Below are 17882 nucleotides of genomic sequence, written 5' to 3'. Positions count from 1 at the left end.
AAGTTCTGTTGACCTTTTTGAACCTGAAAATTGTGTTAGTTTCTCTGGCAAAGATGGTAAAAGAAGGTTCAAATTGAACAGTTGCTGTCAACGGCCATTCTAAGCTGAATTTGCCTGCTCTTGTCAGATCGCAGCAGCAATGCAGCTTAAGGCTTGGCAAGTACCAGCATGGGAGACTGGCTGGGAATCCCAAGTTCTGTTGACCTTTTTGAACTGAAAATTGTGTTAGTTTCGCTATGAGATAGTAAAAGAAGGTTCAATTTGAACAGCCGCTGTCAACGGCCATTCTAAGCTGAATGTGCCTGCTCTCGTCAGATCACAGCAGCAATGCAGTTTAAGGCTTGGCAAGTACAAGAATGGGAGACTGGCTGGGAATCCCAAGTTCCGTTGACCTTTTTGAACCTGAAAATTGTGTTAGTTTCTCTGTCAAAGATGGTAAAAGAAGGTTCAAATTGAACAGCTGCTGTCAACGGCCATTCTAAGCTGAATGTGCCTTCTCTCGTCAGATCACAGCAGCAATGCAGCTTAAGGCTTGGCAAGTACCAGCATGGGAGACTGGCTGGGAATCCCAAGTTCCGTTGCCCTTTTTGAACCTGAAAATTGTATTAGTTTCTCTGTCAAAGATGGTAAAAGAAGGTTAAAATTGAACTGCTGCTGTCAACGGCCATTCTAAGCTGAATGTGCCTGCTCTCGTCAGATCGCAGCAGCAATGCAGCTTAAGGCTTGGCAAGTACCAGCATGGGAGACTGGCTGGGAATCCCAAGTTCTGTTGACCTTTTTGAACCTGAAAATTGTGTTAGTTTCTCTGTCAAAGATGGTAAAATAAGGTTCAAATTGAACAGCTGCTGTCAACGGCCATTCTAAGCTGAATGTGCCTGCTCTCATCAGATTGCAGCAGCAATGCAGCTTAAGGCTTGGCAAGTACCAGCATGGGAGACTGGCTGGGAATCCCAAGTTCCGTTGCCCTTTTTGAACCTGAAAATTGTATTAGTTTCTCTGTCAAAGATGGTAAAAGAAGGTTCAAATTGAACAGCTGCTGTCAACGGCCATTCTAAGCTGAATGTGCCTGCTCTCGTCAGATCGCAGCAGCAATGCAGCTTAAGGCTTGGCAAGTACCAGCATGGGAGACTGGCTGGGAATCCCAAGTTCCGTTGACCTCTTTGAACCTGAAAATTGTGTTAGTTTCTCTATGAGATAGTAAAAGAAGGTTCAAATTGAACAGCTGCTGTCAACGGCCATTCTAAGCTGAATGTGCCTGCTCTCGTCAGATCGCAGCAGCAATGCAGCTTAAGGCTTGGCAAGTACCAGCATGGGAGACTGGCTGGGAATCCCAAGTTCCGTTGACCTTTTTGAACCTGAAAATTGTGTTAGTTTCTCTATGAGATAGTAAAAGAAGGTTCAAATTGAACAGCTGTTGTCAACGGCCATTCTAAGCTGAATGTGCCTGCTGTCGTCAGATCGCAGCATCAATGCAGCTTAAGGCTTGGCAAGTACCAGCATGGGAGACTGGCTGGGAATCCCAAGTTCCGTTGACCTTTTTGAACCTGAAAATTGTGTTAGTTTCTCTATGAGATAGTAAAAGAAGGTTCAAATTGAACAGCTGCTGTCAACGGCCATTCTAAGCTGAATGTGCCTGCTCTCGTCAGATCGCAGCAGCAATGCAGCTTAAGGCTTGGCAAGTACCAGCATGGGAGACTGGCTGGGAATCCCAAGTTCCGTTGACCTTTTTGAACCTGAAAATTGTGTTAGTTTCTCTATGAGATAGTAAAAGAAGGTTCAAATTGAACAGCTGCTGTCAACGGCCATTCTAAGCTGAATGTGCCTGCTCTCGTCAGATCGCAGCAGCAATGCAGCTTAAGGCTTGGCAAGTACCAGCATGGGAGACTGGCTGGGAATCCCAAGTTCCGTTGACCTTTTTGAACCTGAAAATTGTGTTAGTTTCTCTATGAGATAGTAAAAGAAGGTTCAAATTGAACAGCTGCTGTCAACGGCCATTCTAAGCTGAATGTGCCTGCTCTCGTCAGATCGCAGCAGCAATGCAGCTTAAGGTTTGGCAAGTACCAGATTGGGAGACTGGCTGGGAATCCCAAGTTCCGTTGACCTTTTTGAACCTGAAAATTGTGTTAGTTTCTCTATGAGATAGTAAAAGAAGGTTCAAATTGAACAGCTGCTGTCAACGGCCATTCTAAGCTCAATGTGCCTGCTCTCATCAGATCGCAGCAGCAATGCAGCTTAAGGCTTGGCAAGTACCAGCATGGGAGTCTGGCTGGGAATCCCAAGTTCCGTTGACCTTTTTGAACCTGAAAATTGTATTAGTTTCTCTGTCAAAGATGGTAAAAGAAGGTTCAAATTGAACAGCTGCTGTCAACGGCCATTCTAAGCTGAATGTGCCTGCTCTCGTCAGATCGCAGCAGCAATGCAGCTTAAGGCTTGGCAAGTACCAGATTGGGAGACTGGTTGGGAATCCCAAGTTCCATTGACCTTTTTGAACCTGAAAATTGTGTTAGTTTCTCTAGGAGATAGTAAAAGAAGGTTCAAATTGAACAGCTGCTGTCAACGGCCATTCTAAGCTGAATGTGCCTGCTCTCGTCAGATGGCAGCAGCAATGCAGCTTAAGGCTTGGCAAGTACCAGCATGGGAGACTGGCTGGGAATCCAAAGTTCTGTTGACCTTTTTGAACCTGAAAATTGTGTTAGTTTCTCTGTCAAAGATGGTAAAAGAAGGTTCAAATTGAACAGCTGCTGTCAACGGCCATTCTAAGCTGAATGTGCCTGCTCTCGTCAGATCGCAGCAGCAATGCAGCTTAAAGTTTGGCAAGTACCAGATTGGGAGACTGGCTGGGAATCCCAAGTTCCGTTGACCTTTTTGAACCTGAAAATTGTGTTAGTTTCTCTATGAGATAGTAAAAGAAGGTTCAAATTGCACAGCTGCTGTCAACGGCCATTCTAAGCTCAATGTGCCTGCTCTCATCAGATCGCAGCAGCAATGCAGCTTAAGGCTTGGCAAGTACCAGCATGGGAGTCTGGCTGGGAATCCCAAGTTCCGTTGACCTTTTTGAACCTGAAAATTGTATTAGTTTCTCTGTCAAAGATGGTAAAAGAAGGTTCAAATTGAACAGCTGCTGTCAACGGCCATTCTAAGGTGAATGTGCCTGCTCTCGTCAGATCGCAGCAGCAATGCAGCTTAAGGCTTGGCAAGTACCAGCATGCGAGACTGGCTGGGAATCCCAAGTTCCGTCGACCTTTTTGAACCTGAAAATTGTGTTAGTTTCTCTATGAGATAGTAAAAGAAGGTTCAAATTGAACAGCTGCTGTCAACGGCCATTCTAAGCTGAATGTGCCTGCTCTCGTCAGATCGCAGCAGCAATGCAGCTTAAGGCTTGGCAAGTACCAGAATGGGAGACTGGTTTGGAATCCCAAGTTCCATTGACCTTTTTGAACCTGAAAATTGTGTTAGTTTCTTTAGGAGATAGTAAAAGAAGGTTCAAATTGAACAGCTGCTGTCAACGGCCATTCTAAGCTGAATGTGCCTGCTCTCGTCAGATCGCAGCAGCAATGCAGCTTAAGGCTTGGCAAGTACCAGCATGGGAGACTGGCTGGGAATCCAAAGTTCTGTTGACCTTTTTGAACCTGAAAATTGTGTTAGTTTCTCTGGCAAAGATGGTAAAAGAAGGTTCAAATTGAACAGTTGCTGTCAACGGCCATTCTAAGCTGAATTTGCCTGCTCTTGTCAGATCGCAGCAGCAATGCAGCTTAAGGCTTGGCAAGTACCAGCATGGGAGACTGGCTGGGAATCCCAAGTTCTGTTGACCTTTTTGAACTGAAAATTGTGTTAGTTTCGCTATGAGATAGTAAAAGAAGGTTCAATTTGAACAGCCGCTGTCAACGGCCATTCTAAGCTGAATGTGCCTGCTCTCGTCAGATCACAGCAGCAATGCAGTTTAAGGCTTGGCAAGTACCAGAATGGGAGACTGGCTGGGAATCCCAAGTTCCGTTGACCTTTTTGAACCTGAAAATTGTGTTAGTTTCTCTGTCAAAGATGGTAAAAGAAGGTTCAAATTGAACAGCTGCTGTCAACGGCCATTCTAAGCATAATGTGCCTGCTCTCGTCAGATCACAGCAGCAATGCAGCTTAAGGCTTGGCAAGTACCAGCATGGGAGACTGGCTGGGAATCCCAAGTTCCGTTGCCCTTTTTGAACCTGAAAATTGTATTAGTTTCTCTGTCAAAGATGGTAAAAGAAGGTTAAAATTGAACAGCTGCTGTCAACGGCCATTCTAAGCTGAATGTGCCTGCTCTCGTCAGATCGCAGCAGCAATGCAGCTTAAGGCTTGGCAAGTACCAGCATGGGAGACTGGCTGGGAATCCCAAGTTCTGTTGACCTTTTTGAACCTGAAAATTGTGTTAGTTTCTCTGTCAAAGATTGTAAAATAAGGTTCAAATTGAACAGCTGCTGTCAACGGCCATTCTAAGCTGAATGTGCCTGCTCTCATCAGATTGCAGCAGCAATGCAGCTTAAGGCTTGGCAAGTACCAGCATGGGAGACTGGCTGGGAATCCCAAGTTCCGTTGCCCTTTTTGAACCTGAAAATTGTATTAGTTTCTCTGTCAAAGATGGTAAAAGAAGGTTCAAATTGAACAGCTGCTGTCAACGGCCATTCTAAGCTGAATGTGCCTGCTCTCGTCAGATCGCAGCAGCAATGCAGCTTAAGGCTTGGCAAGTACCAGCATGGGAGACTGGCTGGGAATCCCAAGTTCCGTTGACCTTTTTGAACCTGAAAATTGTGTTAGTTTCTCTATGAGATAGTAAAAGAAGGTTCAAATTGAACAGCTGCTGTCAACGGCCATTCTAAGCTGAATGTGCCTGCTCTCGTCAGATCGCAGCAGCAATGCAGCTTAAGGCTTGGCAAGTGCCAGCATGGGAGACTGGCTGGGAATCCCAAGTTCCGTTGACCTTTTTGAACCTGAAAATTGTGTTAGTTTCTCTATGAGATAGTAAAAGAAGGTTCAAATTGAACAGCTGCTGTCAACGGTCATTCTAAGCTGAATGTGCCTGCTCTCGTCAGATCGCAGCAGCAATGCAGCTTAAGGTTTGGCAAGTACCAGATTTTGAGACTGGCTGGGAATCCCAAGTTCCGTTGACCTTTTTGAACCTGAAAATTGTGTTAGTTTCTCTATGAGATAGTAAAAGAAGGTTCAAATTGAACAGCTGCTGTCAACGGCCATTCTAAGCTCAATGTGCCTGCTCTCATCAGATCGCAGCAGCAATGCAGCTTAAGGCTTGGCAAGTACCAGCATGGGAGTCTGGCTGGGAATCCCAAGTTCCGTTGACCTTTTTGAACCTGAAAATTGTGTTAGTTTCTCTATGAGATAGTAAAAGAAGGTTCAAATTGAACAGCTGCTGTCAACGGCCATTCTAAGGTGCATGTGCCTGCTCTCGTCAGATCGCAGCAGCAATGCAGCTTAAGGCTTGGCAAGTACCAGCATGGGAGACTGGCTGGGAATCCCAAGTTCCGTTGACCTTTTTGAACCTGAAAATTGTGTTAGTTTCTCTATGAGATAGTAAAAGAAGGTTCAAATTGAACAGCTGCTGTCAACGGCCATTCTAAGGTGCATGTTCCTGCTCTCGTCAGATCGCAGCAGCAATGCAGCTTAAGGCTTGGCAAGTACCAGCATGGGAGACTGGCTGGGAATCCCAAGTTCCGTCGACCTTTTTGAACCTGAAAATTGTGTTAGTTTCTCTATGAGATAGTAAAAGAAGGTTCAAATTGAACAGCTGCTGTCAACGGCCATTCTAAGCTGAATGTGCCTGCTCTCGTCAGATCGCAGCAGCAATGCAGCTTAAGGCTTGGCAAGTACCAGAATGGGAGACTGGTTGGGAATCCCAAGTTCCATTGACCTTTTTGAACCTGAAAATTGTGTTAGTTTCTCTAGGAGATAGTAAAAGAAGGTTCAAATTGAACAGCTGCTGTCAACGGCCATTCTAAGCTGAATGTGCCTGCTCTCATCAGATCGCAGCAGCAATGCAGCTTAAGGCTTGGCAAGTACCAGCATGGGAAACTGGCTGGGAATCCAAAGTTCTGTTGACCTTTTTGAACCTGAAAATTGTGTTAGTTTCTCTGGCAAAGATGGTAAAAGAAGGTTCAAATTGAACAGTTGCTGTCAACGGCCATTCTAAGCTGAATTTGCCTGCTCTTGTCAGATCGCAGCAGCAATGCAGCTTAAGGCTTGGCAAGTACCAGCATGGGAGACTGGCTGGGAATCCCAAGTTCTGTTGACCTTTTTGAACTGAAAATTGTGCTAGTTTCGCTATGAGATAGTAAAAGAAGGTTCAATTTGAACAGCCGCTGTCAACAGCCATTCTAAGCTGAATGTGCCTGCTCTCGTCAGATCACAGCAGCAATGCAGTTTAAGGTTTGGCAAGTACCAGAATGGGAGACTGGCTGGGAATCCCAAGTTCCGTTGACCTTTTTGAACCTGAAAATTGTGTTAGTTTCTCTGTCAAAGATGGTAAAAGAAGGTTCAAATTGAACAGCTGCTGTCAACGGCCATTCTAAGCTGAATGTGCCTGCTCTCGTCAGATCACAGCAGCAATGCAGCTTAAGGCTTGGCAAGTACCAGCATGGGAGACTGGCTGGGAATCCCAAGTTCCGTTGCCCTTTTTGAACCTGAAAATTGTATTAGTTTCTCTGTCAAAGATGGTAAAAGAAGGTTAAAATTGAACAGCTGCTGTCAACGGCCATTCTAAGCTGAATGTGCCTGCTCTCGTCAGATCGCAGCAGCAATGCAGCTTAAGGCTTGGCAAGTACCAGCATGGGAGACTGGCTGGGAATCCCAAGTTCTGTTGACCTTTTTGAACCTGAAAATTGTGTTAGTTTCTCTGTCAAAGATTGTAAAATAAGGTTCAAATTGAACAGCTGCTGTCAACGGCCATTCTAAGCTGAATGTGCCTGCTTTCATCAGATTGCAGCAGCAATGCAGCTTAAGGCTTGGCAAGTACCAGCATGGGAGACTGGCTGGGAATCCCAAGTTCCGTTGCCCTTTTTGAACCTGAAAATTGTATTAGTTTCTCTGTCAAAGATGGTAAAAGAAGGTTCAAATTGAACAGCTGCTGTCAACGGCCATTCTAAGCTGAATGTGCCTTCTCTCGTCAGATCACAGCAGCAATGCAGCTTAAGGCTTGGCAAGTACCAGCATGGGAGACTGGCTGGGAATCCCAAGTTCCGTTGCCCTTTTTGAACCTGAAAATTGTATTAGTTTCTCTGTCAAAGATGGTAAAAGAAGGTTAAAATTGAACTGCTGCTGTCAACGGCCATTCTAAGCTGAATGTGCCTGCTCTCGTCAGATCGCAGCAGCAATGCAGCTTAAGGCTTGGCAAGTACCAGCATGGGAGACTGGCTGGGAATCCCAAGTTCTGTTGACCTTTTTGAACCTGAAAATTGTGTTAGTTTCTCTGTCAAAGATGGTAAAATAAGGTTCAAATTGAACAGCTGCTGTCAACGGCCATTCTAAGCTGAATGTGCCTGCTCTCATCAGATTGCAGCAGCAATGCAGCTTAAGGCTTGGCAAGTACCAGCATGGGAGACTGGCTGGGAATCCCAAGTTCCGTTGCCCTTTTTGAACCTGAAAATTGTATTAGTTTCTCTGTCAAAGACGGTAAAAGAAGGTTCAAATTGAACAGCTGCTGTCAACGGCCATTCTAAGCTGAATGTGCCTGCTCTCGTCAGATCGCAGCAGCAATGCAGCTTAAGGCTTGGCAAGTACCAGCATGGGAGACTGGCTGGGAATCCCAAGTTCCGTTGAGCTTTTTGAACCTGAAAATTGTGTTAGTTTCTCTATGAGATAGTAAAAGAAGGTTCAAATTGAACAGCTGTTGTCAACGGCCATTCTAAGCTGAATGTGCCTGCTGTCGTCAGATCGCAGCATCAATGCAGCTTAAGGCTTGGCAAGTACCAGCTTGGTAGTCTGGCTGGGAATCCCAAGTTCCGTTGACCTTTTTGAACCTGAAAATTGTGTTAGTTTCTCTATGAGATAGTAAAATAAGGTTCAAATTGAACAGCTGCTGTCAACGGCCATTCTAAGCTGAATGTGCCTGCTCTCGTCAGATCGCAGCAGCAATGCAGCTTAAGGCTTGGCAAGTACCAGCATGGGAGACTGGCTGGGAATCCCAAGTTCCGTTGACCTTTTTGAACCTGAAAATTGTGTTAGTTTCTCTATGAGATAGTAAAAGAAGGTTCAAATTGAACAGCTGCTGTCAACGGCCATTCTAAGCTGAATGTGCCTGCTCTCGTCAGATCGCAGCAGCAATGCAGCTTAAGGCTTGGCAAGTACCAGCATGGGAGACTGGCTGGGAATCCCAAGTTCCGTTGACCTTTTTGAACCTGAAAATTGTGTTAGTCTCTCTATGAGATAGTAAAAGAAGGTTCAAATTGAACAGCTGCTGTCAACGGCCATTCTAAGCTGAATGTGCCTGCTCTCGTCAGATCGCAGCAGCAATGCAGCTTAAGGTTTGGCAAGTACCAGATTGGGAGACTGGCTGGGAATCCCAAGTTCCGTTGACCTTTTTGAACCTGAAAATTGTGTTAGTTTCTCTATGAGATAGTAAAAGAAGGTTCAAATTGAACAGCTGCTGTCAACGGCCATTCTAAGCTCAATGTGCCTGCTCTCATCAGATCGCAGCAGCAATGCAGCTTAAGGCTTGGCAAGTACCAGCATGGGAGTCTGGCTGGGAATCCCAAGTTCCGTTGACCTTTTTGAACCTGAAAATTGTATTAGTTTCTCTGTCAAAGATGGTAAAAGAAGGTTCAAATTGAACAGCTGCTGTCAACGGCCATTCTAAGCTGAATGTGCCTGCTCTCGTCAGATCGCAGCAGCAATGCAGCTTAAGGCTTGGCAAGTACCAGAATGGGAGACTGGTTGGGAATCCCAAGTTCCATTGACCTTTTTGAACCTGAAAATTGTGTTAGTTTCTCTAGGAGATAGTAAAAGAAGGTTCAAATTGAACAGCTGCTGTCAACGGCCATTCTAAGCTGAATGTGCCTGCTCTCGTCAGATCGCAGCAGCAATGCAGCTTAAGGCTTGGCAAGTACCAGCATGGGAGACTGGCTGGGAATCCAAAGTTCTGTTGACCTTTTTGAACCTGAAAATTGTGTTAGTTTCTCTGGCAAAGATGGTAAAAGAAGGTTCAAATTGAACAGTTGCTGTCAACGGCCATTCTAAGCTGAATTTGCCTGCTCTTGTCAGATCGCAGCAGCAATGCAGCTTAAGGCTTGGCAAGTACCAGCATGGGAGACTGGCTGGGAATCCCAAGTTCTGTTGACCTTTTTGAACTGAAAATTGTGTTAGTTTCGCTATGAGATAGTAAAAGAAGGTTCAATTTGAACAGCTGCTGTCAACGGCCATTCTAAGCTGAATGTGCCTGCTCTCGTCAGATCACAGCAGCAATGCAGTTTAAGGCTTGGCAAGTACCAGAATGGGAGACTGGCTGGGAATCCCAAGTTCCGTCAACCTTTTTGAACCTGAAAATTGTGTTAGTTTCTCTGTCAAAGATGGTAAAAGAAGGTTCAAATTGAACAGCTGCTGTCAACGGCCATTCTAAGCTGAATGTGCCTGCTCTCGTCAGATCACAGCAGCAATGCAGCTTAAGGCTTGGCAAGTACCAGCATGGGAGACTGGCTGGGAATCCCAAGTTCCGTTGCCCTTTTTGAACCTGAAAATTGTATTAGTTTCTCTGTCAAAGATGGTAAAAGAAGGTTAAAATTGAACAGCTGCTGTCAACGGCCATTCTAAGCTGAATGTGCCTGCTCTCGTCAGATCGCAGCAGCAATGCAGCTTAAGGCTTGGCAAGTACCAGCATGGGAGACTGGCTGGGAATCCCAAGTTCTGTTGACCTTTTTGAACCTGAAAATTTTGTTAGTTTCTCTGTCAAAGATTGTAAAATAAGGTTCAAATTGAACAGCTGCTGTCAACGGCCATTCTAAGCTGAATGTGCCTGCTCTCATCAGATTGCAGCAGCAATGCAGCTTAAGGCTTGGCAAGTACCAGCATGGGAGACTGGCTGGGAATCCCAAGTTCCGTTGCCCTTTTTGAACCTGAAAATTGTATTAGTTTCTCTGTCAAAGATGGTAAAAGAAGGTTCAAATTGAACAGCTGCTGTCAACGGCCATTCTAAGCTGAATGTGCCTGCTCTCGTCAGATCGCAGCAGCAATGCAGCTTAAGGCTTGGCAAGTACCAGCATGGGAGACTGGCTGGGAATCCCAAGTTCCGTTGACCTTTTTGAACCTGAAAATTGTGTTAGTTTCTCTATGAGATAGTAAAAGAAGGTTCAAATTGAACAGCTGCTGTCAACGGCCATTCTAAGCTGAATGTGCCTGCTCTCGTCAGATCGCAGCAGCAATGCAGCTTAAGGCTTGGCAAGTGCCAGCATGGGAGACTGGCTGGGAATCCCAAGTTCCGTTGACCTTTTTGAACCTGAAAATTGTGTTAGTTTCTCTATGAGATAGTAAAAGAAGGTTCAAATTGAACAGCTGCTGTCAACGGTCATTCTAAGCTGAATGTGCCTGCTCTCGTCAGATCGCAGCAGCAATGCAGCTTAAGGTTTGGCAAGTACCAGATTGGGAGACTGGCTGGGAATCCCAAGTTCCGTTGACCTTTTTGAACCTGAAAATTGTGTTAGTTTCTCTATGAGATAGTAAAAGAAGGTTCAAATTGAACAGCTGCTGTCAACGGCCATTCTAAGCTCAATGTGCCTGCTCTCATCAGATCGCAGCAGCAATGCAGCTTAAGGCTTGGCAAGTACCAGCATGGGAGTCTGGCTGGGAATCCCAAGTTCCGTTGACCTTTTTGAACCTGAAAATTGTATTAGTTTCTCTGTCAAAGATGGTAAAAGAAGGTTCAAATTGAACAGCTGCTGTCAACGGCCATTCTAAGGTGCATGTGCCTGCTCTCGTCAGATCGCAGCAGCAATGCAGCTTAAGGCTTGGCAAGTACCAGCATGGGAGACTGGCTGGGAATCCGAAGTTCCGTCAACCTTTTTGAACCTGAAAATTGTGTTAGTTTCTCTATGAGATAGTAAAAGAAGGTTCAAATTGAACAGCTGCTGTCAACGGCCATTCTAAGCTGAATGTGCCTGCTCTCGTCAGATCGCAGCAGCAATGCAGCTTAAGGCTTGGCAAGTACCAGAATGGGAGACTGGTTGGGAATCCCAAGTTCCATTGACCGTTTTGAACCTGAAAATTGTGTTAGTTTCTCTAGAAGATAGTAAAAGAAGGTTCAAATTGAACAGCTGCTGTCAACGGCCATTCTAAGCTGAATGTGCCTGCTCTCATCAGATCGCAGCAGCAATGCAGCTTAAGGCTTGGCAAGTACCAGCATGGGAGACTGGCTGGGAATCCAAAGTTCTGTTGACCTTTTTGAACCTGAAAATTGTGTTAGTTTCTCTGGCAAAGATGGTAAAAGAAGGTTCAAATTGAACAGTTGCTGTCAACGGCCATTCTAAGCTGAATTTGCCTGCTCTTGTCAGATCGCAGCAGCAATGCAGCTCAAGGCTTGGCAAGTACCAGCATGGGAGACTGGCTGGGAATCCCAAGTTCTGTTGACCTTTTTGAACTGAAAATTGTGTTAGTTTCGCTATGAGATAGTAAAAGAAGGTTCAATTTGAAGAGCTGCTGTCAACAGCCATTCTAAGCTGAATGTGCCTGCTCTCGTCAGATCACAGCAGCAATGCAGTTTAAGGCTTGGCAAGTACCAGAATGGGAGACTGGCTGGGAATCCCAAGTTCCGTTGACCTTTTTGAACCTGAAAATTGTGTTAGTTTCTCTGTCAAAGATGGTAAAAGAAGGTTCAAATTGAACAGCTGCTGTCAACGGCCATTCTAAGCTGAATGTGCCTGCTCTCGTCAGATCACAGCAGCAATGCAGCTTAAGGCTTGGCAAGTACCAGCATGGGAGACTGGCTGGGAATCCCAAGTTCCGTTGCCCTTTTTGAACCTGAAAATTGTATTAGTTTCTCTGTCAAAGATGGTAAAAGAAGGTTAAAATTGAACAGCTGCTGTCAACGGCCATTCTAAGCTGAATGTGCCTGCTCTCGTCAGATCGCAGCAGCAATGCAGCTTAAGGCTTGGCAAGTACCAGCATGGGAGACTGGCTGGGAATCCCAAGTTCTGTTGACCTTTTTGAACCTGAAAATTGTGTTAGTTTCTCTGTCAAAGATTGTAAAATAAGGTTCAAATTGAACAGCTGCTGTCAACGGCCATTCTAAGCTGAATGTGCCTGCTTTCATCAGATTGCAGCAGCAATGCAGCTTAAGGCTTGGCAAGTACCAGCATGGGAGACTGGCTGGGAATCCCAAGTTCCGTTGCCCTTTTTGAACCTGAAAATTGTATTAGTTTCTCTGTCAAAGATGGTAAAAGAAGGTTAAAATTGAACAGCTGCTGTCAACGGCCATTCTACGCTGAATGTGCCTGCTCTCGTCAGATCGCAGCAGTAATGCAGCTTAAGGCTTGGCAAGTACCAGCATGGGAGACTGGCTGGGAATCCAAAGTTCCGTTGACCTTTTTGAACCTGAAAATTGTGTTAGTTTCTCTATGAGATAGTAAAAGAAGGTTCAAATTGAACAGCTGCTGTCAACGGCCATTCTAAGCTGAATGTGCCTGCTCTCGTCAGATCGCAGCAGCAATGCAGCTTAAGGCTTGGCAAGTGCCAGCATGGGAGACTGGCTGGGAATCCCAAGTTCCGTTGACCTTTTTGAACCTGAAAATTGTGTTAGTTTCTCTATGAGATAGTAAAAGAAGGTTCAAATTGAACAGCTGCTGTCAACGGTCATTCTAAGCTGAATGTGCCTGCTCTCGTCAGATCGCAGCAGCAATGCAGCTTAAGGTTTGGCAAGTACCAGATTGGGAGACTGGCTGGGAATCCCAAGTTCCGTTGACCTTTTTGAACCTGAAAATTGTGTTAGTTTCTCTATGAGATAGTAAAAGAAGGTTCAAATTGAACAGCTGCTGTCAACGGCCATTCTAAGCTCAATGTGCCTGCTCTCATCAGATCGCAGCAGCAATGCAGCTTAAGGCTTGGCAAGTACCAGCATGGGAGTCTGGCTGGGAATCCCAAGTTCCGTTGACCTTTTTGAACCTGAAAATTGTATTAGTTTCTCTGTCAAAGATGGTAAAAGAAGGTTCAAATTGAACAGCTGCTGTCAACGGCCATTCTAAGGTGCATGTGCCTGCTCTCGTCAGATCGCAGCAGCAATGCAGCTTAAGGCTTGGCAAGTACCAGCATGGGAGACTGGCTGGGAATCCAAAGTTCTGTTGACCTTTTTGAACCTGAAAATTGTGTTAGTTTCTCTGGCAAAGATGGTAAAAGAAGGTTCAAATTGAACAGTTGCTGTCAACGGCCATTCTAAGCTGAATTTGCCTGCTCTTGTCAGATCGCAGCAGCAATGCAGCTTAAGGCTTGGCAAGTACCAGCATGGGAGACTGGCTGGGAATCCCAAGTTCTGTTGACCTTTTTGAACTGAAAATTGTGTTAGTTTCGCTATGAGATAGTAAAAGAAGGTTCAATTTGAACAGCCGCTGTCAACGGCCATTCTAAGCTGAATGTGCCTGCTCTCGTCAGATCACAGCAGCAATGCAGTTTAAGGCTTGGCAAGTACCAGAATGGGAGACTGGCTGGGAATCCCAAGTTCCGTTGACCTTTTTGAACCTGAAAATTGTGTTAGTTTCTCTGTCAAAGATGGTAAAAGAAGGTTCAAATTGAACAGCTGCTGTCAACGGCCATTCTAAGCTGAATGTGCCTGCTCTCGTCAGATCACAGCAGCAATGCAGCTTAAGGCTTGGCAAGTACCAGCATGGGAGACTGGCTGGGAATCCCAAGTTCCGTTGCCCTTTTTGAACCTGAAAATTGTATTAGTTTCTCTGTCAAAGATGGTAAAAGAAGGTTAAAATTGAACTGCTGCTGTCAACGGCCATTCTAAGCTGAATGTGCCTGCTCTCGTCAGATCGCAGCAGCAATGCAGCTTAAGGCTTGGCAAGTACCAGCATGGGAGACTGCCTGGGAATCCCAAGTTCTGTTGACCTTTTTGAACCTGAAAATTGTGTTAGTTTCTCTGTCAAAGATGGTAAAATAAGGTTCAAATTGAACAGCTGCTGTCAACGGCCATTCTAAGCTGAATGTGCCTGCTCTCATCAGATTGCAGCAGCAATGCAGCTTAAGGCTTGGCAAGTACCAGCATGGGAGACTGGCTGGGAATCCCAAGTTCCGTTGCCCTTTTTGAACCTGAAAATTGTATTAGTTTCTCTGTCAAAGATGGTAAAAGAAGGTTCAAATTGAACAGCTGCTGTCAACGGCCATTCTAAGCTGAATGTGCCTGCTCTCGTCAGATCGCAGCAGCAATGCAGCTTAAGGCTTGGCAAGTACCAGCATGGGAGACTGGCTGGGAATCCCAAGTTCCGTTGACCTCTTTGAACCTGAAAATTGTGTTAGTTTCTCTATGAGATAGTAAAAGAAGGTTCAAATTGAACAGCTGCTGTCAACGGCCATTCTAAGCTGAATGTGCCTGCTCTCGTCAGATCGCAGCAGCAATGCAGCTTAAGGCTTGGCAAGTACCAGCATGGGAGACTGGCTGGGAATCCCAAGTTCCGTTGACCTTTTTGAACCTGAAAATTGTGTTAGTTTCTCTATGAGATAGTAAAAGAAGGTTCAAATTGAACAGCTGTTGTCAACGGCCATTCTAAGCTGAATGTGCCTGCTGTCGTCAGATCGCAGCATCAATGCAGCTTAAGGCTTGGCAAGTACCAGCATGGGAGACTGGCTGGGAATCCCAAGTTCCGTTGACCTTTTTGAACCTGAAAATTGTGTTAGTTTCTCTATGAGATAGTAAAATAAGGTTCAAATTGAACAGCTGCTGTCAACGGCCATTCTAAGCTGAATGTGCCTGCTCTCGTCAGATCGCAGCAGCAATGCAGCTTAAGGCTTGGCAAGTACCAGCATGGGAGACTGGCTGGGAATCCCAAGTTCCGTTGACCTTTTTGAACCTGAAAATTGTGCTAGTTTCTCTATGAGATAGTAAAAGAAGGTTCAAATTGAACAGCTGCTGTCAACGGCCATTCTAAGCTGAATGTGCCTGCTGTCGTCAGATCGCAGCAGCAATGCAGCTTAAGGCTTGGCAAGTACCAGCATGGGAGACTGGCTGGGAATCCCAAGTTCCGTTGACCTTTTTGAACCTGAAAATTGTGTTAGTTTCTCTATGAGATAGTAAAAGAAGGTTCAAATTGAACAGCTGCTGTCAACGGCCATTCTAAGCTGAATGTGCCTGCTCTCGTCAGATCGCAGCAGCAATGCAGCTTAAGGTTTGGCAAATACCAGATTGGGAGACTGGCTGGGAATCCCAAGTTCCGTTGACCTTTTTGAACCTGAAAATTGTGTTAGTTTCTCTATGAGATAGTAAAAGAAGGTTCAAATTGAACAGCTGCTGTCAACGGCCATTCTAAGCTCAATGTGCCTGCTCTCATCAGATCGCAGCAGCAATGCAGCTTAAGGCTTGGCAAGTACCAGCATGGGAGTCTGGCTGGGAATCCCAAGTTCCGTTGACCTTTTTGAACCTGAAAATTGTATTAGTTTCTCTGTCAAAGATGGTAAAAGAAGGTTCAAATTGAACAGCTGCTGTCAACGGCCATTCTAAGCTGAATGTGCCTGCTCTCGTCAGATCGCAGCAGCAATGCAGCTTAAGGCTTGGCAAGTACCAGAATGGGAGACTGGTTGGGAATCCCAAGTTCCATTGACCTTTTTGAACCTGAAAATTGTGTTAGTTTCTCTAGGAGATAGTAAAAGAAGGTTCAAATTGAACAGCTGCTGTCAACGGCCATTCTAAGCTGAATGTGCCTGCTCTCGTCAGATCGCAGCAGCAATGCAGCTTAAGGCTTGGCAAGTACCAGCATGGGAGACTGGCTGGGAATCCAAAGTTCTGTTGACCTTTTTGAACCTGAAAATTGTGTTAGTTTCTCTGTCAAAGATGGTAAAAGAAGGTTCAAATTGAACAGCTGCTGTCAACGGCCATTCTAAGCTGAATGTGCCTGCTCTCGTCAGATCGCAGCAGCAATGCAGCTTAAAGTTTGGCAAGTACCAGATTGGGAGACTGGCTGGGAATCCCAAGTTCCGTTGACCTCTTTGAACCTGAAAATTGTGTTAGTTTCTCTATGAGATAGTAAAAGAAGGTTCAAATTGAACAGCTGCTGTCAACGGCCATTCTAAGCTGAATGTGCCTGCTCTCGTCAGATCGCAGCAGCAATGCAGCTTAAGGCTTGGCAAGTACCAGCATGGGAGACTGGCTGGGAATCCAAAGTTCTGTTGACCTTTTTGAACCTGAAAATTGTGTTAGTTTCTCTGGCAAAGATGGTAAAAGAAGGTTCAAATTGAACAGTTGCTGTCAACGGCCATTCTAAGCTGAATTTGCCTGCTCTTGTCAGATCGCAGCAGCAATGCAGCTTAAGGCTTGGCAAGTACCAGCATGGGAGACTGGCTGGGAATCCCAAGTTCTGTTGACCTTTTTGAACTGAAAATTGTGTTCGTTTCGCTATGAGATAGTAAAAGAAGGTTCAATTTGAACAGCCGCTGTCAACGGCCATTCTAAGCTGAATGTGCCTGCTCTCATCAGATCACAGCAGCAATGCAGTTTAAGGCTTGGCAAGTACCAGAATGGGAGACTGGCTGGGAATCCCAAGTTCCGTTGACCTTTTTGAACCTGAAAATTGTGTTAGTTTCTCTGTCAAAGATGGTAAAAGAAGGTTCAAATTGAACAGCTGCTGTCAACGGCCATTCTAAGCTGAATGTGCCTGCTCTCGTCAGATCACAGCAGCAATGCAGCTTAAGGCTTGGCAAGTACCAGCATGGGAGACTGGCTGGGAATCCCAAGTTCCGTTGCCCTTTTTGAACCTGAAAATTGTATTAGTTTCTCTGTCAAAGATGGTAAAAGAAGGTTAAAATTGAACAGCTGCTGTCAACGGCCATTCTAAGCTGAATGTGCCTGCTCTCGTCAGATCGCAGCAGCAATGCAGCTTAAGGCTTGGCAAGTACTAGCATGGGAGACTGGCTGGGAATCCCAAGTTCCGTTGACCTCTTTGAACCTGAAAATTGTGTTAGTTTCTCTATGAGATAGTAAAAGAAGGTTCAAATTGAACAGCTGCTGTCAACGGCCATTCTAAGCTGAATGTGCCTGCTCTCGTCAGATCGCAGCAGCAATGCAGCTTAAGGCTTGGCAAGTACCAGCATGGGAGACTGGCTGGGAATCCCAAGTTCCGTTGACCTTTTTGAACCTGAAAATTGGTTTTAGTTTCTCTATGAGATAGTAAAAGAAGGTTCAAATTGAACAGCTGCTGTCAACGGCCATTCTAAGCTGAATGTGCCTGCTCTCGTCAGATCGCAGCAGCAATGCAGCTTAAGGCTTGGCAAGTACCAGCATGGGAGACTGGCTGGGAATCCCAAGTTCCGTTGACCTTTTTGAACCTGAAAATTGTGTTATTTTCTCTATGAGATAGTAAAAGAAGGTTCAAATTGAACAGCTGCTGTCAACGGCCATTCTAAGCTGAATGTGCCTGCTCTCGTCAGATCGCAGCAGCAATGCAGCTTAAGGTTTGGCAAGTACCAGATTGGGAGACTGGCTGGGAATCCCAAGTTCCGTTGACCTTTTTGAACCTGAAAATTGTGTTAGTTTCTCTATGAGATAGTAAAAGAAGGTTCAAATTGAACAGCTGCTGTCAACGGCCATTCTAAGCTCAATGTGCCTGCTCTCATCAGATCGCAGCAGCAATGCAGCTTAAGGCTTGGCAAGTACCAGCATGGGAGTCTGGCTGGGAATCCCAAGTTCCGTTGACCTTTTTGAACCTGAAAATTGT

The 17882-nt window shown here is 45.4% G+C and overlaps 81 pseudogenes; all 81 read left to right on the top strand.

The window, feature by feature from the left end:
* The first annotated feature begins 86 nt into the window (after nucleotides 1-86).
* On the top strand, nucleotides 87-205 carry LOC140112910 (5S ribosomal RNA; annotated as a pseudogene).
* Nucleotides 206-274: 69 nt separating this feature from the next.
* LOC140113005 (5S ribosomal RNA) lies at nucleotides 275-393 on the top strand (annotated as a pseudogene).
* Nucleotides 394-656: 263 nt separating this feature from the next.
* Nucleotides 657-775, top strand: LOC140096065 (5S ribosomal RNA; annotated as a pseudogene).
* Nucleotides 776-847: 72 nt separating this feature from the next.
* Nucleotides 848-966, top strand: LOC140108183 (5S ribosomal RNA; annotated as a pseudogene).
* A 72-nt stretch (nucleotides 967-1038) lies between these two features.
* LOC140113595 (5S ribosomal RNA) lies at nucleotides 1039-1157 on the top strand (annotated as a pseudogene).
* Nucleotides 1158-1227: 70 nt separating this feature from the next.
* Nucleotides 1228-1346, top strand: LOC140113594 (5S ribosomal RNA; annotated as a pseudogene).
* A 259-nt stretch (nucleotides 1347-1605) lies between these two features.
* On the top strand, nucleotides 1606-1724 carry LOC140113593 (5S ribosomal RNA; annotated as a pseudogene).
* Nucleotides 1725-1794: 70 nt separating this feature from the next.
* On the top strand, nucleotides 1795-1913 carry LOC140113592 (5S ribosomal RNA; annotated as a pseudogene).
* A 70-nt stretch (nucleotides 1914-1983) lies between these two features.
* On the top strand, nucleotides 1984-2102 carry LOC140105371 (5S ribosomal RNA; annotated as a pseudogene).
* A 70-nt stretch (nucleotides 2103-2172) lies between these two features.
* On the top strand, nucleotides 2173-2291 carry LOC140108811 (5S ribosomal RNA; annotated as a pseudogene).
* A 72-nt stretch (nucleotides 2292-2363) lies between these two features.
* Nucleotides 2364-2482, top strand: LOC140109369 (5S ribosomal RNA; annotated as a pseudogene).
* A 261-nt stretch (nucleotides 2483-2743) lies between these two features.
* On the top strand, nucleotides 2744-2862 carry LOC140113167 (5S ribosomal RNA; annotated as a pseudogene).
* A 70-nt stretch (nucleotides 2863-2932) lies between these two features.
* On the top strand, nucleotides 2933-3051 carry LOC140108806 (5S ribosomal RNA; annotated as a pseudogene).
* A 261-nt stretch (nucleotides 3052-3312) lies between these two features.
* LOC140112705 (5S ribosomal RNA) lies at nucleotides 3313-3431 on the top strand (annotated as a pseudogene).
* Nucleotides 3432-3501: 70 nt separating this feature from the next.
* On the top strand, nucleotides 3502-3620 carry LOC140110389 (5S ribosomal RNA; annotated as a pseudogene).
* A 72-nt stretch (nucleotides 3621-3692) lies between these two features.
* LOC140112909 (5S ribosomal RNA) lies at nucleotides 3693-3811 on the top strand (annotated as a pseudogene).
* A 69-nt stretch (nucleotides 3812-3880) lies between these two features.
* On the top strand, nucleotides 3881-3999 carry LOC140107652 (5S ribosomal RNA; annotated as a pseudogene).
* Nucleotides 4000-4262: 263 nt separating this feature from the next.
* LOC140096054 (5S ribosomal RNA) lies at nucleotides 4263-4381 on the top strand (annotated as a pseudogene).
* A 72-nt stretch (nucleotides 4382-4453) lies between these two features.
* Nucleotides 4454-4572, top strand: LOC140108172 (5S ribosomal RNA; annotated as a pseudogene).
* A 72-nt stretch (nucleotides 4573-4644) lies between these two features.
* LOC140113591 (5S ribosomal RNA) lies at nucleotides 4645-4763 on the top strand (annotated as a pseudogene).
* Nucleotides 4764-4833: 70 nt separating this feature from the next.
* LOC140107220 (5S ribosomal RNA) lies at nucleotides 4834-4952 on the top strand (annotated as a pseudogene).
* A 259-nt stretch (nucleotides 4953-5211) lies between these two features.
* LOC140108796 (5S ribosomal RNA) lies at nucleotides 5212-5330 on the top strand (annotated as a pseudogene).
* A 70-nt stretch (nucleotides 5331-5400) lies between these two features.
* Nucleotides 5401-5519, top strand: LOC140110657 (5S ribosomal RNA; annotated as a pseudogene).
* Nucleotides 5520-5589: 70 nt separating this feature from the next.
* On the top strand, nucleotides 5590-5708 carry LOC140113193 (5S ribosomal RNA; annotated as a pseudogene).
* A 70-nt stretch (nucleotides 5709-5778) lies between these two features.
* Nucleotides 5779-5897, top strand: LOC140105145 (5S ribosomal RNA; annotated as a pseudogene).
* A 70-nt stretch (nucleotides 5898-5967) lies between these two features.
* On the top strand, nucleotides 5968-6086 carry LOC140112235 (5S ribosomal RNA; annotated as a pseudogene).
* A 72-nt stretch (nucleotides 6087-6158) lies between these two features.
* LOC140112908 (5S ribosomal RNA) lies at nucleotides 6159-6277 on the top strand (annotated as a pseudogene).
* Nucleotides 6278-6537: 260 nt separating this feature from the next.
* Nucleotides 6538-6656, top strand: LOC140112370 (5S ribosomal RNA; annotated as a pseudogene).
* Nucleotides 6657-6728: 72 nt separating this feature from the next.
* Nucleotides 6729-6847, top strand: LOC140096042 (5S ribosomal RNA; annotated as a pseudogene).
* Nucleotides 6848-6919: 72 nt separating this feature from the next.
* Nucleotides 6920-7038, top strand: LOC140112983 (5S ribosomal RNA; annotated as a pseudogene).
* Nucleotides 7039-7301: 263 nt separating this feature from the next.
* On the top strand, nucleotides 7302-7420 carry LOC140096031 (5S ribosomal RNA; annotated as a pseudogene).
* A 72-nt stretch (nucleotides 7421-7492) lies between these two features.
* On the top strand, nucleotides 7493-7611 carry LOC140108161 (5S ribosomal RNA; annotated as a pseudogene).
* A 72-nt stretch (nucleotides 7612-7683) lies between these two features.
* LOC140105983 (5S ribosomal RNA) lies at nucleotides 7684-7802 on the top strand (annotated as a pseudogene).
* Nucleotides 7803-8061: 259 nt separating this feature from the next.
* On the top strand, nucleotides 8062-8180 carry LOC140113589 (5S ribosomal RNA; annotated as a pseudogene).
* Nucleotides 8181-8250: 70 nt separating this feature from the next.
* LOC140113588 (5S ribosomal RNA) lies at nucleotides 8251-8369 on the top strand (annotated as a pseudogene).
* A 70-nt stretch (nucleotides 8370-8439) lies between these two features.
* LOC140105366 (5S ribosomal RNA) lies at nucleotides 8440-8558 on the top strand (annotated as a pseudogene).
* A 70-nt stretch (nucleotides 8559-8628) lies between these two features.
* On the top strand, nucleotides 8629-8747 carry LOC140108791 (5S ribosomal RNA; annotated as a pseudogene).
* A 72-nt stretch (nucleotides 8748-8819) lies between these two features.
* Nucleotides 8820-8938, top strand: LOC140105140 (5S ribosomal RNA; annotated as a pseudogene).
* A 70-nt stretch (nucleotides 8939-9008) lies between these two features.
* On the top strand, nucleotides 9009-9127 carry LOC140110386 (5S ribosomal RNA; annotated as a pseudogene).
* A 72-nt stretch (nucleotides 9128-9199) lies between these two features.
* On the top strand, nucleotides 9200-9318 carry LOC140112907 (5S ribosomal RNA; annotated as a pseudogene).
* Nucleotides 9319-9578: 260 nt separating this feature from the next.
* On the top strand, nucleotides 9579-9697 carry LOC140112362 (5S ribosomal RNA; annotated as a pseudogene).
* A 72-nt stretch (nucleotides 9698-9769) lies between these two features.
* LOC140096020 (5S ribosomal RNA) lies at nucleotides 9770-9888 on the top strand (annotated as a pseudogene).
* Nucleotides 9889-9960: 72 nt separating this feature from the next.
* On the top strand, nucleotides 9961-10079 carry LOC140108150 (5S ribosomal RNA; annotated as a pseudogene).
* Nucleotides 10080-10151: 72 nt separating this feature from the next.
* Nucleotides 10152-10270, top strand: LOC140113587 (5S ribosomal RNA; annotated as a pseudogene).
* A 70-nt stretch (nucleotides 10271-10340) lies between these two features.
* LOC140107209 (5S ribosomal RNA) lies at nucleotides 10341-10459 on the top strand (annotated as a pseudogene).
* Nucleotides 10460-10529: 70 nt separating this feature from the next.
* On the top strand, nucleotides 10530-10648 carry LOC140103329 (5S ribosomal RNA; annotated as a pseudogene).
* A 70-nt stretch (nucleotides 10649-10718) lies between these two features.
* On the top strand, nucleotides 10719-10837 carry LOC140108775 (5S ribosomal RNA; annotated as a pseudogene).
* A 261-nt stretch (nucleotides 10838-11098) lies between these two features.
* LOC140105136 (5S ribosomal RNA) lies at nucleotides 11099-11217 on the top strand (annotated as a pseudogene).
* Nucleotides 11218-11287: 70 nt separating this feature from the next.
* On the top strand, nucleotides 11288-11406 carry LOC140106901 (5S ribosomal RNA; annotated as a pseudogene).
* A 72-nt stretch (nucleotides 11407-11478) lies between these two features.
* On the top strand, nucleotides 11479-11597 carry LOC140113119 (5S ribosomal RNA; annotated as a pseudogene).
* Nucleotides 11598-11666: 69 nt separating this feature from the next.
* On the top strand, nucleotides 11667-11785 carry LOC140113341 (5S ribosomal RNA; annotated as a pseudogene).
* Nucleotides 11786-11857: 72 nt separating this feature from the next.
* On the top strand, nucleotides 11858-11976 carry LOC140112352 (5S ribosomal RNA; annotated as a pseudogene).
* A 72-nt stretch (nucleotides 11977-12048) lies between these two features.
* Nucleotides 12049-12167, top strand: LOC140096009 (5S ribosomal RNA; annotated as a pseudogene).
* Nucleotides 12168-12239: 72 nt separating this feature from the next.
* On the top strand, nucleotides 12240-12358 carry LOC140112982 (5S ribosomal RNA; annotated as a pseudogene).
* A 72-nt stretch (nucleotides 12359-12430) lies between these two features.
* LOC140113177 (5S ribosomal RNA) lies at nucleotides 12431-12549 on the top strand (annotated as a pseudogene).
* Nucleotides 12550-12619: 70 nt separating this feature from the next.
* Nucleotides 12620-12738, top strand: LOC140107198 (5S ribosomal RNA; annotated as a pseudogene).
* Nucleotides 12739-12808: 70 nt separating this feature from the next.
* Nucleotides 12809-12927, top strand: LOC140103318 (5S ribosomal RNA; annotated as a pseudogene).
* A 70-nt stretch (nucleotides 12928-12997) lies between these two features.
* Nucleotides 12998-13116, top strand: LOC140108765 (5S ribosomal RNA; annotated as a pseudogene).
* Nucleotides 13117-13379: 263 nt separating this feature from the next.
* On the top strand, nucleotides 13380-13498 carry LOC140112906 (5S ribosomal RNA; annotated as a pseudogene).
* A 69-nt stretch (nucleotides 13499-13567) lies between these two features.
* LOC140107630 (5S ribosomal RNA) lies at nucleotides 13568-13686 on the top strand (annotated as a pseudogene).
* A 72-nt stretch (nucleotides 13687-13758) lies between these two features.
* Nucleotides 13759-13877, top strand: LOC140112343 (5S ribosomal RNA; annotated as a pseudogene).
* A 72-nt stretch (nucleotides 13878-13949) lies between these two features.
* LOC140108501 (5S ribosomal RNA) lies at nucleotides 13950-14068 on the top strand (annotated as a pseudogene).
* A 72-nt stretch (nucleotides 14069-14140) lies between these two features.
* Nucleotides 14141-14259, top strand: LOC140108139 (5S ribosomal RNA; annotated as a pseudogene).
* A 72-nt stretch (nucleotides 14260-14331) lies between these two features.
* Nucleotides 14332-14450, top strand: LOC140113586 (5S ribosomal RNA; annotated as a pseudogene).
* Nucleotides 14451-14520: 70 nt separating this feature from the next.
* LOC140113584 (5S ribosomal RNA) lies at nucleotides 14521-14639 on the top strand (annotated as a pseudogene).
* A 259-nt stretch (nucleotides 14640-14898) lies between these two features.
* Nucleotides 14899-15017, top strand: LOC140113583 (5S ribosomal RNA; annotated as a pseudogene).
* Nucleotides 15018-15087: 70 nt separating this feature from the next.
* LOC140112899 (5S ribosomal RNA) lies at nucleotides 15088-15206 on the top strand (annotated as a pseudogene).
* Nucleotides 15207-15276: 70 nt separating this feature from the next.
* LOC140113000 (5S ribosomal RNA) lies at nucleotides 15277-15395 on the top strand (annotated as a pseudogene).
* Nucleotides 15396-15465: 70 nt separating this feature from the next.
* On the top strand, nucleotides 15466-15584 carry LOC140108753 (5S ribosomal RNA; annotated as a pseudogene).
* Nucleotides 15585-15656: 72 nt separating this feature from the next.
* Nucleotides 15657-15775, top strand: LOC140105131 (5S ribosomal RNA; annotated as a pseudogene).
* Nucleotides 15776-15845: 70 nt separating this feature from the next.
* On the top strand, nucleotides 15846-15964 carry LOC140110380 (5S ribosomal RNA; annotated as a pseudogene).
* Nucleotides 15965-16036: 72 nt separating this feature from the next.
* On the top strand, nucleotides 16037-16155 carry LOC140113166 (5S ribosomal RNA; annotated as a pseudogene).
* Nucleotides 16156-16225: 70 nt separating this feature from the next.
* LOC140110369 (5S ribosomal RNA) lies at nucleotides 16226-16344 on the top strand (annotated as a pseudogene).
* Nucleotides 16345-16416: 72 nt separating this feature from the next.
* On the top strand, nucleotides 16417-16535 carry LOC140112905 (5S ribosomal RNA; annotated as a pseudogene).
* A 69-nt stretch (nucleotides 16536-16604) lies between these two features.
* On the top strand, nucleotides 16605-16723 carry LOC140104246 (5S ribosomal RNA; annotated as a pseudogene).
* A 72-nt stretch (nucleotides 16724-16795) lies between these two features.
* LOC140112333 (5S ribosomal RNA) lies at nucleotides 16796-16914 on the top strand (annotated as a pseudogene).
* Nucleotides 16915-16986: 72 nt separating this feature from the next.
* On the top strand, nucleotides 16987-17105 carry LOC140113450 (5S ribosomal RNA; annotated as a pseudogene).
* A 70-nt stretch (nucleotides 17106-17175) lies between these two features.
* Nucleotides 17176-17294, top strand: LOC140113582 (5S ribosomal RNA; annotated as a pseudogene).
* Nucleotides 17295-17365: 71 nt separating this feature from the next.
* Nucleotides 17366-17484, top strand: LOC140113581 (5S ribosomal RNA; annotated as a pseudogene).
* A 70-nt stretch (nucleotides 17485-17554) lies between these two features.
* LOC140105361 (5S ribosomal RNA) lies at nucleotides 17555-17673 on the top strand (annotated as a pseudogene).
* Nucleotides 17674-17743: 70 nt separating this feature from the next.
* Nucleotides 17744-17862, top strand: LOC140108747 (5S ribosomal RNA; annotated as a pseudogene).
* Nucleotides 17863-17882: the final 20 nt, after the last annotated feature.

This window comes from Engystomops pustulosus, chromosome 1 (assembly GCF_040894005.1).
Source record: "Engystomops pustulosus chromosome 1, aEngPut4.maternal, whole genome shotgun sequence".
Classification (NCBI taxonomy): Eukaryota; Metazoa; Chordata; class Amphibia; order Anura; family Leptodactylidae; genus Engystomops; species Engystomops pustulosus.
Note: the sequence above shows the minus strand (reverse complement) of the source record. Positions and strands in the feature narration are given on the sequence as shown.